The sequence below is a fragment of the Oncorhynchus gorbuscha genome, linkage group LG19 (assembly GCF_021184085.1).
Source record: "Oncorhynchus gorbuscha isolate QuinsamMale2020 ecotype Even-year linkage group LG19, OgorEven_v1.0, whole genome shotgun sequence".
Taxonomy (NCBI): domain Eukaryota; kingdom Metazoa; phylum Chordata; class Actinopteri; order Salmoniformes; family Salmonidae; genus Oncorhynchus; species Oncorhynchus gorbuscha.
In genome coordinates this window covers 71,344,201-71,359,443 of record NC_060191.1, presented here as the reverse complement: position 1 = coordinate 71,359,443, position 15,243 = coordinate 71,344,201, and positions in this window count along the sequence as shown.

Genomic DNA, 15,243 nt, shown 5'->3' with positions numbered 1-15,243 from the left:
CGCGTGGGGGGGACTGTCGGTACTATAGTGACTGTCGGTCCTATAGCCACGCGTGGGGGACTGTGGGTACTAACCTCACCTCAACGTGGGGGACTCGTGGACTATAGCCGCGGTGGGGGACTGTCGGTACTACATCGATGGAACAGTAGTGGGGGGTACTGTCGGTACTATAGCTCGCATACGTGGGGGGACTGTTGTCCACTATACAGACAGCGTGGGGGGTGTCGGTACCCCTCTTCAGCCGCAGGAGGCTGGGGGCTGTCACCAAAAGTACTCATAGCCTTCGTGGGGGGACTGTCGGTACTATAGCCGCGCGTGGGGGACTGTCCGCCCACTATGTAGCCGCGCGTGGGGGACTGTCTGTACTATAGCCACGCGTGGGGGACTGTCTGGGACCATGAGACTGAAAAGCGTTCTATCTCAAGGCCTGTCAGACTACTAAACAGCCGCCACGTGGGGGGACTGTCGGTACTGACTCAGCTCCAGCCACGTGGGGGAAACTTGATGTAAATACTATATCACTAGCGCGTGGGGGACTGTCGGTACTATAGCCACTTTAAACAATGGGGGGACTGTTATGTTTACATAGCCGCGCGTGGGGGACTGTCGGTACTCTATATCATCGCTGCATCTTGGACTGTCGGTACCATCAGCCATTCGTGGGGGGACTGTCGGTACTATTCCGCCGTGGGGGGACTGTGTGTATAAGCCGTAGTAGTGGGGGGACTGTTAGATTACTATAGTTGGTTATCACTGGGGGGACTGTCGGTACAAGCATTTCGCCGCACGTGGGGGGGAACATCTGCTCGTGGGGGGACTGTCGGTACTATAGCCGCGCGTGGGGGACTGTCGGTACTATAGCCGCGCGTGGGGGGACTGTCGGTACTATAGCCGCGTGTGGACAAATAACATGGGGACTGTCGGTACTATAGCCGCGCGTGGGGGACTGTCGGTACTATAGCCGTGTGTGGGGGGACTGTCGGTACTATAGCTATGTGTGGGGGGTCTGTCGGTACTATAACCTGTTCTCTCTCTGTCTGTGGGGGACTGTCGGTACTATAGCCGTGTGTGGGGGACTGTAAAGGGCTCTAACCTGTTCTCGTCTGGGGGGACTGTCGGTACTATAGCTATGTGTGGGGGGACTGTAAAGGTACTAACCTGTTCTCTCTCTGTCTGTGGGGGACTGTCGGTACTATAGCTAGCCGCGCGTGGGGGCTCCTACTGTCGGTACTCTGTCTGTGTGGGGGGACTGTCGGTCCTATAGCTATGTGTGGGGGGTCACTGAGGCTACACTGGGAATCCGCGTGGGGGACTGGCCAGACTATCCCGCGCATGGGGGACTGTCAACAGGTAACTATAGCCGCAGTACACTGTCGGTACTATAGCCGGATGGGGGACTGTCGGTACTATAGCCGCGCGGGGGGGTTGTCGGTACTATAGGGGACTGTCGGTGCGCGTGGGGGACTGTCCTTCCTCTCTCCTCCTCCCTCCAGAGGACTGTCCCACGTGGGACTATAGCCGCGTCCTGGGGGACTGTCGGTACTATAGCACACTCAGACAGGGGACTGTCGGTACTATCCTCAGAGTCTGGGGACTGTCGGTTATCCTGCTTCAGGGGGGACTGTCGGTACTATAGCCTTGGATTCGTGGGGGGACTGTAGTACTAGAAATAGCCGCGCGTGGGGGGACTGCGGTTATTCCAATGACCCGGTCCTATAGCATCTCACACGTGGGAATACTCAAAAAACAGCAGATTTTTAACACATGCTTTTTCTGAATTTAAAATATCCATGTTACATTGTTACGATGGAACAGTAGTGGAGAGGGTAGTAAGTGGTTTAAGTTCCTCGGCATACACATCACAGACAAACTGAATTGGTCCACTCACACAGACCGCATCGTGAAGAAGGCGCTGCAGCCCTCTTCAACCTCAGGAGGCTGAAGAAATTCAGCTTGTCACCAAAAGCACTCACAAACTTCTACAGATGCAAGATCAGTCAGAGCATCCTGTCTGGCTGTATCACCGCCTGGGAAGATCAGCAGACTGCTCCTGACCCCTCTATGTTTTCTCCCACCCACAACTGTGACCCTCTCTCCAGGTTAGGGTGGGAAGTCTGCACAATGCATCACCCTCTGTGCAAACTTTCTCCCATGAGACTGAAAAGAGCTTCTATCTCAAGGCCATCAGACTGTTTCTCAGCCACCACCTGACTGCTGCCAACCCCACTGACTCAACTTTCTCCCACTTTAATAATGGGAAGATTGATGTAAATAATGCCTGATCCTCTAGCCCTCTTTAATAATGGAAACATTGAAGATAAATAATGCCTGATCACTAGCCACTTTAAACAATCCCAGGTTTATGTTTACATACCCTACATTACTCATTTCTCCCAGGTTATACTGGGAAGATCTCAGATCATCTACTGCATCTTGTTTACTCCCACATTACTAATCTCATATGCATATGTATATCTGTACTCTATTACCATCTACTGCATCTTGTTTACATACCCCTCATTACTCATCTCTCCCATGTTATACTGGGAAGATCTATTACCATCCTACTGCATCTTGGGAAGATTTACATACCCTACATTACTCATCTCAGGTTATGCATATGTATATACTGTACTCTCTGTACCATCTACTCCCATCTTGTTTAGATACAGTCATTACCATCTCATATGCATATGTATATACCAGTACTCTGGGAAGACCATCTACTGCATCTTGTTTACATCCCACATTACTCATCTCATATGCATATGTATGATACTGTACCCTCTTTCTCATCTACTGCATCTTGTTTACCTACCCTACATTACTCATCTCCCATGTATATACTGTAAGATCTATACCATCTGACTGCATCTTGTTTTCTCCCACATTACTCATCTCAGATGTAGATACTGTACTCTATACCATCTACTGCATCTTGTTTACATACCCTCATTACTCATCTCCCATGTATACTGTGGGAAGATCAGTCAGATCTACTGCATCTTGCCCTGTTCTGTCCCATCACTCATTCAAGATCTTCATGTACCCCTATTCTTTTCTCCCTTTACACTTGTGTGTATAAGGTAGTTGTTGTGTGCCCTCTTTCTCCCAGGAATTGTTAGGTTAGATTACTCGTTGGTTATCACTGCATTGTCGGAAGATAGAAGCACAAGCATTTCCTACACTCTGTTAACATCTGCTCCCATGTTATGTGACAAATAACATGTGATTTGATGTTTCTCCCAGGGTGACTGTCGATCAGTCAATAGCTGTGTGTGTGGGGTGACTGTTCCCAGGTTACTATAAGCTGTGTGTGTAGGGTGACTGTTGGTACTATAGCCGTGTGTGACCCCTAACTGTGCCCTATAGCTATGTTACTGTGGGAAGATCAATAGTAAAGAGGCTCCTAACCTGTTCTCTCTCTGTCTGTGTGTAGGGAAACTGTCAGATCCTATAGCTATGTGTGTTTCTCCCAGGTCACCAGTAAGAGAGGCCTGACCCCTAACCTGTTCTCCCTTACTGTCTGTGAAGATAGGGTGACTGTCTGTCCTATAGCTATGTGTGTGGGGTCACCAGTAAAGAGGCTCTGACCTGTTCTCTCTCTGTCTGTGTGAAGATCAGTGACTGTCTGTCCTATAGCTATGTGTGGGGAAGATCACCAGTAAAGAGGCTCCTAACCTGTTCTCTCTCTGTCTGTGTGTAGGGAAGACTGTCAGGTCCTATAGCTATGTGTGTTTCTCCCAGGTCACCAGATAAAGAGGCTCCTAACCTGTTCTCTCTCTGTCTGTGTGTACTCTGGGTGACTGTCGGTCCTATAGCTATGTGTGTCTTTCACCAGTAAAGAGGCTCCTGACCTGTTCTCTCTCTCTCTGTGTGTTAGGGAAGACTGTCAGTCCTATAGCTATGTGTCCCAGGTTAATAGGGAAGAGGCTCCTGACCTGTTCTCTCTTTCTGTCTGTGTGAAGATAGGGTGACTGTCGGTCCTATAGCTATGTTCTCCCAGGTTACTCTGGGAAGAGAGATGCTCCCCACTGGGAATCCCTCCCATGTTCCTGGCCAGACTCAGATCCTGACCCCTGTGCCACACCATCAACAGGTAACTCTGGGAAGACAGTACACAGTAGAAGAAGTGCCCAGTTACTGCCAGCAGGATGCCACATGGACCTGTCCTTGACCCCTCCTCTCTCCCTCTTTCTCCCAGGTCCTCCCTCCAGAGTTGTGTATGTATTTGGGTCCCACGTGAAGGAGCCCCCTCAGATGCCTGTCACCCCCACCTTCCTGACTCCCAGGTTACTCTGGGAAGACTCAGACAGGCGGACCCCTCTGTGGCCCACTCCATCCTCAGAAGTCTGGTAAGTGGTTTCCTGCTCCAGGAGGGGGAAGATCAGAATGCCAGGTAGAAATTCCTCTGGCCCTTCTCCCAGTGTTAGTCTGGGAATATAGTATATGCCTGTCATCCTGAATCTGTAGATCTCTCCCAGGTTATTCCAAGATCCAGATGCCTGCCCCTGTGCCCTCTCTCCCAGGTTTGAATACTAACAAAATGAGAGGCATATTTTTAACCCAGGTTTTTCTGAAGATAAAATATGCCATGTTACATTGTTACATATTTCTCCCAGGTTATATGGGAAGATCAGCAGGGTAGCCTAGTGGTTAGAGTGTTGGACTCCCAGGTTACTCTGGGAAGATCAGTCAAGTTCAAACCCCTGAGCTGTCTTTCTCCCAGGTTACCTGGGAAGATCAGTCAGATATTTCTGCCCCTCTTTCTCTCAGGTTACTCTGGGAAGATCAGTCAGATGCCTGACCCCCCTCTGTGCCCTCTTTCTCCCAGGTTACTCTGGGAAGATCAGTCAGATGCCTGACCTGACCCTCTGTGCCCTCTTTCTCCCAGGTTACTCTGGGAAGATCAGTCAGATGCCTGACCCCCCTCTGTGCCCTCTTTCTCCCAGGTTACTCTGGGAAGATCAGTCAGATGCCGGTCATCCTGACCCCTCTGCCCTCTTTCTCCCAGGTTACTCTGGGAAGATCAGTCAGATGCCTGTCATCCTGACCCCTCTGTGCCCTCTTTCTCCCAGGTTACTCTGGGAAGATCAGTCAGATGCCTGACCCCTCTGTGCCCTCTTTCTCCCAGGTTACTCTGGGAAGATCAGTCAGATGCCTGACCCCTCTGTGCCCTCTTTCTCCCAGGTTACTCTGGGAAGATCAGTCAGATGCCTGACCCCTCTGTGCCCTCTTTCTCCCAGGTTACTCTGGGAAGATCAGTCAGATGCCTGACCCCCCTCTGTGCCCTCTTTCTCCCAGGTTACTCTGGGAAGATCAGTCAGATGCCTGACCCCTCTGTGCCCTCTTTCTCCCAGGTTACTCTGGGAAGATCAGTCAGATGCCTGACCCCTCTGTGCCCTCTTTCTCCCAGGTTACTCTGGGAAGATCAGTCATATGCCTGTCATCCTGACCCCTCTGTGCCCTCTTTCTCCCAGGTTACTCTGGGAAGATCAGTCAGATGCCTGTCATCCCCCCTCTGTGCCCTCTTTCTCCCAGGTTACTCTGGGAAGATCAGTCAGATGCCTGTCACCCCCCTCTGTGCCCTCTTTCTCCCAGGTTACTCTGGGAAGATCAGTCATATGCCTGACCCCTCTGTGCCCTCTTTCTCCCAGGTTACTCTGGGAAGATCAGTCAGATGCCTGTCATCCTGACCCCTCTGTGCCCTCTTTCTCCCAGGTTACTCTGGGAAGATCAGTCAGATGCCTGACCCCTCTGTGCCCTCTTTCTCCCAGGTTACTCTGGGAAGATCAGTCAGATGCCTGACCCCTCTGTGCCCTCTTTCTCCCAGGTTACTCTGGGAAGATCAGTCAGATGCCTGACCCTCTGTGCCCTCTTTCTCCCAGGTTACTCTGGGAAGATCAGTCAGATGCCTGTCATCCTGACCCCTCTGTGCCCTCTTTCTCCCAGGTTACTCTGGGAAGATCAGTCAGATGCCGGTCATCCTGACACCGCTGCACTTCGATCGTGATTCCTCACAGAGGCAGCCGTCCTGTCGGCGCTCTGTGGTCGTCAGAACTTTCATCACCAGCGACTTCATGACCGGGATACCAGCCACGCCAGGAAAACACATCCCTGAGGAGGTAATGAGGCTCCCCACCAGATGGGGATCAGACAGACAGACATAGTTCTATTGCTCTCAGTGCAGATGTTTAAACCAGTCTCTGGTTTTGAACCCTTGTCTCTTCTTCTCCTGTATTATCTGTCATGTCTCCCCAGGTGGTGCTGAAGATGGTGAATGAGATCAAGAAGATCCCTGGCATCTCCCGGGTGATGTTCGACCTGACCTCCAAACCTCCCGGTACCACAGAGTGGGAGTAGAGCTCACAGAGAGGGAGAAGGGAGGTGTGGTGAGCCCCTCCTCCTCCTTTCTTTCCCTCTCCTAACACCCCTCCCAATCTCACCCCTCCTCGCCTTTCTTCCCCTCTCCTAACACCTCCACACTCCCCTGGCCCGCCCCCCAATCTCACCCCTCCTCTCCTTTCTTCCCCTCTCCTAACACCTCCACACTCCCTGGCCTGCCCCCCAACCTCACCCCTCCTTTCCGATCACCCCCCCCCGTAGAACATTCCCGTGGAAAGCAGGCAGTGCTGTGATCACACTTGAAGCTGCCACTCTGCCCCCTCCCTCCCCTTCATTTTTTGGGGGAGGGGTGTTTGAATAGATATGTTGACTATTCACCCTTTTTGGATCCGTTTCTTCGTGCGTGACGATACATTTTTCCTTTTTTTGGTGCAAGTGCCGCTTCCTGTTTGGAAACCGCCAGTTGAGGTCAAGAGTTAAGGAGTTCAGGAAGTGGATTGTGTACACGGTATGCCTCAGATTACAGCGTGAGACCAACAACTGAAGAAAGCAAAAACGACATACTTGTATGACATAACGGAGAAGGAAGAGCAGCAACTAGCCAGTGGTTTTAAAAAGTCATCCATCGTTTTTTTAAATTATTTTTTTGCTTTTTTTTGTTACACATCTGACGGGGGTTTTTTTTCTCCCAAAATGATTTTTACTCATCCGTTTACCTTTCAACTGTATACTGTACAAAGAGACAGGGGTTGCCTGCCCAAAGTCATTCAGCAGAGAAACTGTGACCAATTAGTATTTTCTTTATTTTATTTTTTTTACTTTTCATTTTGCCAAATGTAGACGAGCCGTGGTGAAATTAGATCTGGGTTATTATCTCTTGTTAACAATCCACTTAAATCAAAATGGTGATGGTTAAGCTACCCGACCGCGGTCAACAGAAAATATTAGTTTATTATCACAGATGTGTGACACTGTGTGGGAAATGCCCAAAATGACGAGTTGTCCTTTCTTTGTGTGCCTGTTTCTTTGTGTGCCTGTTTCTTTGTGTGCCTGTTTCTTTGTGTGCCTGTTTCTTTGTGTGCCTGTTTCTTTGGGTGCCTGTTTCTTTTCTTTGGGTGCCTGTTTCTTTGGGTGCCTGTTTCTTTGGGTGCCTGTTTCTTTGGGTGCCTGTTTCTTTGGGTGCCTGTTTCTTTGGGTGCCTGTTTTTTTGTTTCTTTTGTGCCTGTTTCTTTGTGCCTGTTTTTGTGTGCCTGTTTCTTTGGGTGCCTGTTTCTGTTCCTTTTTTTGGGTGCCTGTGCCTGTTTCTTTGGTGCCTGCCTGTGCCTGTTTCTTTGGGTGCCTGTTTCTTTGGGTGCCTGTTTCTTTGGGTGCCTGTTTCTTTGGTTTCTTTGGGTGCCTGTTTCTTTGGGTGCCTGTTTCTTTGGGTGCCTGTTTCTTTGGGTGCCTGTTTCTTTGTGTGCCTGTTTCTTTGTTCCTTTTTTTTGGTGCCTGTTTCTTTGGGTGTAAGCCTGTTGGGTGCCTGTTTCTTTGGGTGCCTGTTTCTTTGGGTGCCTGTTTCTTTGGGTGCCTGTAAGCCTGTTGGGTGCCTGTTTCTTTGGGTGCCTGTTTCTTTGGGTGCCTGTTTCTTGGTGTGCCTGTAAGCCTGTTGGGTGCCTGTTTCTTTGGGTGCCTGTTTCTTTCGGTGCCTGTTTCTTTGGGTGCCTGTTTCTTTGCTCCTCCTGTGTTTTTGTTTCATTTTTCTTCATGTTTTTCAGAGAAACAAGAGGACTGACAATGAATTCAGATGTTAGTATTGTCTAATTGATGTGTGAATGTTATCTTTGATGTTTTCACCTCCTACAGGTGTGTAGGAGCAACGTTTGCACATTTCTCTTTTTACCCATAAAGCCATGGTGCTTTCCTGATGCGAAGGGAATGTACTTCCAGTTGACGGATTTTAAAACCCCAATCACGGAGCACCCCCCCCCCTTTTTTTTATATTGTCAAAGGTCAAATTGAAGACCGGCAGTGGCCGTCTTGAACGTTTCAACTACCAGAGGAGTCCCAAATAGGCATTCCCAGTAACCTGGTTCTGCGAATGCTTTCAACATTCATTTAATGAGATAGTCCTCAGCTAGTCCAGGACTCAGCGTTTTACTGGGCCTGAAACGAGTCGTCTTAAGGACCCTGTCTGCCCCATGTCCAGCCTGTAGGTCATGTTTTACTGTGCGATAATACTGATTTTACATGCCTCTGTGTTTGACTTTGTACCCCTCACCTTAGATATTATTTCGTTATAACAGCAAAATACACAATGCAAAATGAATCTGTTCCTGAAACTTAACTTAACTCTTATTTGCAACTTGTTCTTAATGTCTCTCCTTCTGTGTTGTACTTTACTTGTGTATTTTATGATGCACATGTTTACTTGGAAAACAAACAAAAAATGGCTTTAAAATTTATGGGTTTAATTTTATAGTTGGATTTTACTGCAATATTGAAATGATTAAGTTATGCAAATCTGTCAGATAATTTTTTTTTTTTTAATGATCGATGCTCATTTTTCCTCAGTAACGTGCCTCACAACAAGCCGCTGCATGCAGATTCACGATGACATTTGTATAATGAAAAACCAAGCTTTAATAAATAAGTCCATGTTGAATCTGTATTCTCACACTCTTGGCCAACTATTGAAAGATGTCTAGATTTATTTTCACAACCAACAGATGTTTTAATATTTGTATTTCGCAATACTTTTCTAGAATTCTGTTTGTTGCAGAATACTATATATATTAGGTCCTCGAGAACGAGCGTCTCTCATTAGGTTTGAGACTAATTGATGTCTGGCATTGAACTTCCCGTCGCGAGGGACTGTGGAACCTTTGCACGTGCCTCTGGGTCGGGAAGGTCGTGGGTCGGGAAGGTCGTGAGAGTACAAGTTCTACTGGCTCTTCTGTCTACATCCTTTAAACTTATGAGGTAGTTAGGGAAGTAGATGTGTGCCAAGTTGTCATCAAGGCAAAGGATGGCTACTTTGAAGAATCTCAAATAATATAAAATATATTTTTTGATTTAACACTTGTTTTTAGTTTGTTAATACAAGATTGTGTTATTTCATAGTTTTAACGTCTTCACTATTATTCTCCATTGCAGAAACTAGTGCAAATTAATAATAAAGAAAAACCCTTGAATGAGTAGGTGTGTCAACTTTTGACAGGTGCTGTACATACACACAGTGTACAGTGCATTCGGAAGCTATTCAGACCCCTTCACTTGAATGTCCCCAAGAACACAGTGGCCTCCATCATTCTTAAGTGGAAGAAGTTTGGAACCACCGTGAGTCTCCCTAGAGCTGGTCGCCCGGCCAAACTGAGCAATCGGGGGGAGAAGGACCTTGGTCAGGGAGGTGACCGAGAACCTGATGGTCACTTGTGACTGTGCTCCAGAGTTGGGTCTGAGTACTTTCCTGAATTCACTGTATCATTTCAAAACGTGTCACTGGGTGTAAGCAAGACCATCAGGAAATAGTTAAACTGGGATATGACTGTAGTTAATCAGGGTAATTTTTTCCACAAATAGACATATTTTCCTTTCTATGGTAGCAAGATCTTATCTATTTTTTGTTGTTGTCAAATTTTCTATGAAAATGTACTGTAGTGAGAATTTATTTCGGGATATGTATACCGAGTATATCCACATCCCCCGTCAGATCATTTCATTGCTAAACTACACAGTAATATAAAAGTAGTATTTAAAAAATAAAAATACATGTTTTTGGTGTTGCATTATCCAATACAGTAAAGTACACATCATTTGGTTGTAATCCAGAGAGGTTTGAACAGGTAAAGTACACATCATTTGGTTGTAATCCAGAGAGGTTTGAACAGGTAAAGTACACATCATTTGGTTGTAATCCAGAGAGGTTTGAACAGGTAAAGTACACATCATTTTGTTGTAATCCAGAGAGGTTTGAACAGGTAAAGTACACATCATTTGGTTGTAATCCAGAGAGGTTTGAACAGGTAAAGTACACATCATTTGGTTGTAATCCAGAGATAATCCAGAGAGGTTTGAACAGGTAAAGTACACATCATTTGGTTGTAATCCAGAGAGGTTTGAACAGGTAAAGTACACATCATTTGGTTGTAATCCAGAGAGGTTTGAACAGGTAAAGTACACATCATTTGGTTGTAATCCAGAGAGGTTTGAACAGGTAAAGTACACATCATTTGGTTGTAATCCAGAGAGGTTTGAACAGGTAAAGTACACATCATAATTTGATATGTTAGAAGGGGTATCTAGATCCTCTGAGGCTGTGGAGGGATTCTAATTGGGGATTTAAAAGAACATGAATCGTCAACAACACTTTTTTTCTTTTTAAACCCTGGATTTCTAATCTCTTTATTATTGTTGGATCAGATTTTAACAGCATTTCAATGGAAATAATAAATAGATATGCCGATAGCGGACAACCTTGTCTTACTCCTCTTGACAGTTTAAATACATTCTGAGATGTAGTAGCCATTATTGACTATTTTACACCTGGGGTTACTATACATAACTTTAACCCATTGTTTTAATAGATTCTCCAAAATGTAAATATTACAGCCATTTATATATCAATTCCAGTCGTAGGTCATCAAAAGCCTTTTCAAAGTCGGCTATGAATAGCAGGCCTGGTTTCCCAGATGTTTCATAGTGTTCTATTGTTTCCAGTACTTGTCTTAAATTATGGCCAATGTATCGTCCATGAAAAAAAACCTGTCTTATTTAGAATGAATAATATCCGACCAATACCTTTTTTAATTCAATGCGCTGTACATTTTGCTAGAAATTTCTCATCACAACACTATAAGGGGGCTTTAAAAAAAATGGGCTGGATCTTTATATATACACCACTTGGATCCTGTTTCAGTAATAATGAAATCAGACCTGGTTGAGTATCTGATAATCTATCGTTTTTATAGGAGTGGTTAAAACGTGCTAATAATAAGGTTTGGTATCCTTCCACTGGTATACCATCCAGCCCTAGAGTTTGGTATCCTTCCACTGGTAGGCCATCCAGCCCTAGAGTTTGGTATCCTTCCACTGGTAGGCCATCCAGCCCTGGAGTTTGGTATCCTTCCACTGGTATGTCATCCAGCCCTGGAGTTTGGTATCCTTCCACTGGTAGGCCATCCAGCCCTGGAGTTTGGTATCATTCCACTGGTAGGCCATCCAGCCCTAGAGTTTGGTATCCTTCCACTGGTATGCCATCCAGCCCTGGAGTTTGGTATCCTTCCACTGGTATGTCATCCAGCCCTGGAGTTTGGTATCCTTCCACTGGTAGGCCATCCAGCCCTGGAGTTTGGTATCCTTCCACTGGTAGGCCACCCAGCCCTGGAGTTTGGTATCCTTCCACTGGTAGGCCATCCAGCCCTGGAGTTTGGTATCCTTCCACTGGTAGGCCCATCCAGCCCTGGAGTTTTCCTGGACTTAAAGGCTTTAGTTGCATCAAGAAGTTCCTCCTCTGTAACTTCACGAGTCTTTCGGCTGTTAATTTAACATTATTATAATATTATTTTCCCCCCATACAATTAGCTTCGGTAAGAGGAGATGGAGGAGACAAACAAAAGCACATGCTTATAGTACTTTACTTCCTCTGTCAAAATATCGTTTGGTGAATCATGGGTGACTTCATCATTTGTAACAAGTTTCAGTAAATCTATTTTTGGTAGCATTTCTATGTTGAAGATTAAATAATAATTTAGTGTATTTTCTCCCCATATTCCATCCAGTTTACTTTATTTTTCATAATATATTATACTGGATCTTTCTTGAATAAATTCCTCCATTTCTTTTTGTTTTTCCTCTTAACTGATTCTGAGCCTCTATGGTACAGTTTTTATTGCTGTCTATCGGTACTATTAGACCTTATATTTCCTTTGTTAATGTGGACTCTTGATCTAAATGTATTTTGTTTTATAGATGAGTACTCGTATGCAGGGCCTCTAAAGGCACATTTAAAAGTTTTTCCCCTGTCAATAAGGGGATCTGCTGTACCTGTTATGTCGGGAAAAGTCCGTTATAAATTATTCTGTCCGAGTTAACTTATTTTTATCATCCAATAGGTCAGGGAATTAAACCTCCATGTATATCTCACTAGGTCAGGGTATTAAACCTCCATGTATATCTCACTAGGTCAGGATATTAAACCTCCTCCATGTATATCTCACTAGGTCAGGATATTAAACCTCCTTCATGTATATCTCACTAGGTCAGGATATTAAACCTCCTCCATGTATATCTCACTAGGTCAGGATATTAAACCTCCTCCATGTATATCTCACTAGGTCAGGATATTAAACCTCCTCCATGTCTCCATGTATATCTCACTAGGTCAGGATATTAAACCTCCATGTATATCTCACTAGGTCAGGATATTAAACCTCCATGTATATCTCACTAGGTCAGGATATTAAACCTCCTCCATGTATATCTCACGAGGTCAGGGTATTAAACCTCCTCCATGTATATCTCACTAGGTCAGGGTATTAAACCTCCTCCATGTATATCTCACTAGGTCAGGGTATTAAACCTCCTCCATGTATATCTCACTAGGTCAGGATATTAAACCTCCTCCATGTATATCTCACTAGGTCAGGATATTAAACCTCCATGTATATCTCACTAGGTCAGGATATTAAACCTCCTCCATGTATATCTCACTAGGTCAGGATATTAAACCTCCTCCATGTATATCTCACTAGGTCAGGGTATTAAACCTCCTCCATGTATATCTCACTAGGTCAGGGTATTAAACCTCCTCCATGTATATCTCACTAGGTCAGGATATTAAACCTCCTCCATGTATATCTCACTATGTCAGGATATTAAACCTCCTCCATGTATATCTCACTAGGTCAGGATATTATACCTCCTCCATGTATATCTCACTAGGTCAGGATATGAAACCTCCATGTATATCTCACGAGGTCAGGGTATTAAACCTCCTCCATGTATATCTCACTAGGTCAGGATATTAAACCTCCTCCATGTATATCTCACTAGGTCAGGATATTAAACCTCCTCCATGTATATCTCACTAGGTCAGGGTATTAAACCTCCTCCATGTATATCTCACTAGGTCAGGATATTAAACCTCCATGTATATCTCACTAGGTCAGGATATTAAACCTCCTCCATGTATATCTCACTAGGTCAGGATATTAAACCTCCATGTATATCTCACTAGGTCAGGATATTAAACCTCCTCCATGTATATCTCACTAGGTCAGGGTATTAAACCTCCTCCATGTATATCTCACTAGGTCAGGATATTAAACCTCCTCCATGTATATCTCACTAGGTCAGGATATGAAACCTCCATGTATATCTCACGAGGTCAGGGTATTAAACCTCCTCCATGTATATCTCACTAGGTCAGGATATTAAACCTCCTCCATGTATATCTCACTAGGTCAGGATATTAAACCTCCATGTATATCTCACTAGGTCAGGATATTAAACCTCCATGTATATCTCACTAGGTCAGGATATTAAACCTCCTCCATGTATATCTCACTAGGTCAGGATATTAAACCTCCTCCATGTATATCTCACTAGGTCAGGGTATTAAACCTCCTCCATGTATATCTCACTAGGTCAGGATATTAAACCTCCATGTATATCTCACTAGGTCAGGATATTAAACCTCCTCCATGTATATCTCACTAGGTCAGGATATTAAACCCCATTAGTTCCTGCCAAGGCAGCAGCTTCTCTTCCTGGGGTTTATTATGGATCCCCATTAGTTCCTGCCAAGGCAGCAGCTACTCTTCCTGGGGTTTATTATGGATCCCCATTAGTTCCTGCCAAGGCAGCAGCTACTCTTCCTGGGGTTTATTATGGATCCCCATTAGTTCCTGCCAAGGCAGCAGCTACTCTTCCTGGGGTTTATTATGGATCCCCATTAGCTGTTGCCAAGGCAGCAGCTACTCTTCCTGGGGTCCAAACACATTAAGACACTTACATTACATATAAAACACAAGATAAAACAGTACATCCTATAACATTATTACACCACTACATATCTACAATACAAAATGTTTAATACCACCATACAACAATATTACAATGTGTGTGTGTGTGTGTGTGTGTGTGTGTGTGTGTGTGTGTGTGTGTGTGTGTGTGTGTGTGTGTGTGTGTGTGTGTGTGTGTGTGTGTGTGTGTGTGTGTGTGTGTGTGTGTGTGTGTGTGTGTGTGTGTGTGTGTCTTCACAGTCCCTGTTGTTCCATAAGGTGATGGGGAATAGAGTTCCATGTAGTCATGGCTCTATGTAGTACTGTGGAATAGAGTTCCATGTAGTCATGGCTCTACGTAGTACTGTGGAATAGAGTTCCATGTAGTCATGGCTCTACGTAGTACTGTGGAATAGAGTTCCATGTAGTCATGGCTCTATGTAGTACTGTGGAATAGAGTTCCATGTAGTCATGGCTCTATGTAGTACTGTGGAATAGAGTTCCATGTAGTCATGGCTCTATGTAGTACTGTGCACCTCCCATAGTCTGTTCTGGACTTGGGGGCTGTGAAGAGACCTCTGGTGTCATGTCTTGTAGGGTACGCATGGGTGTCTGAGCTGTGTGCTAGTGGTTTAAACAGACAGCTCGGTACATTCAGCTTGTCAACACTTCTTACAAAAACAAGTAGTGATGAAGTAAATCTCTCTCCCAATTTGAGCCATTTAAAAAAATTAACTTTATTTAACTAGGAAAGTCAGTTAAGAACAAATTCTTATTTTCAATGACAGCCTAGGAATAGTGGGTTAACTGCCTGTTCAGGGGCAGAACGACAGATTTGCACCTTGTCAGCTCGGGGATTTGAACTTGCAACCTTCCGGTTACTAGTCCAACGCTCCAACCACTAGGCTACCCTGCCGCC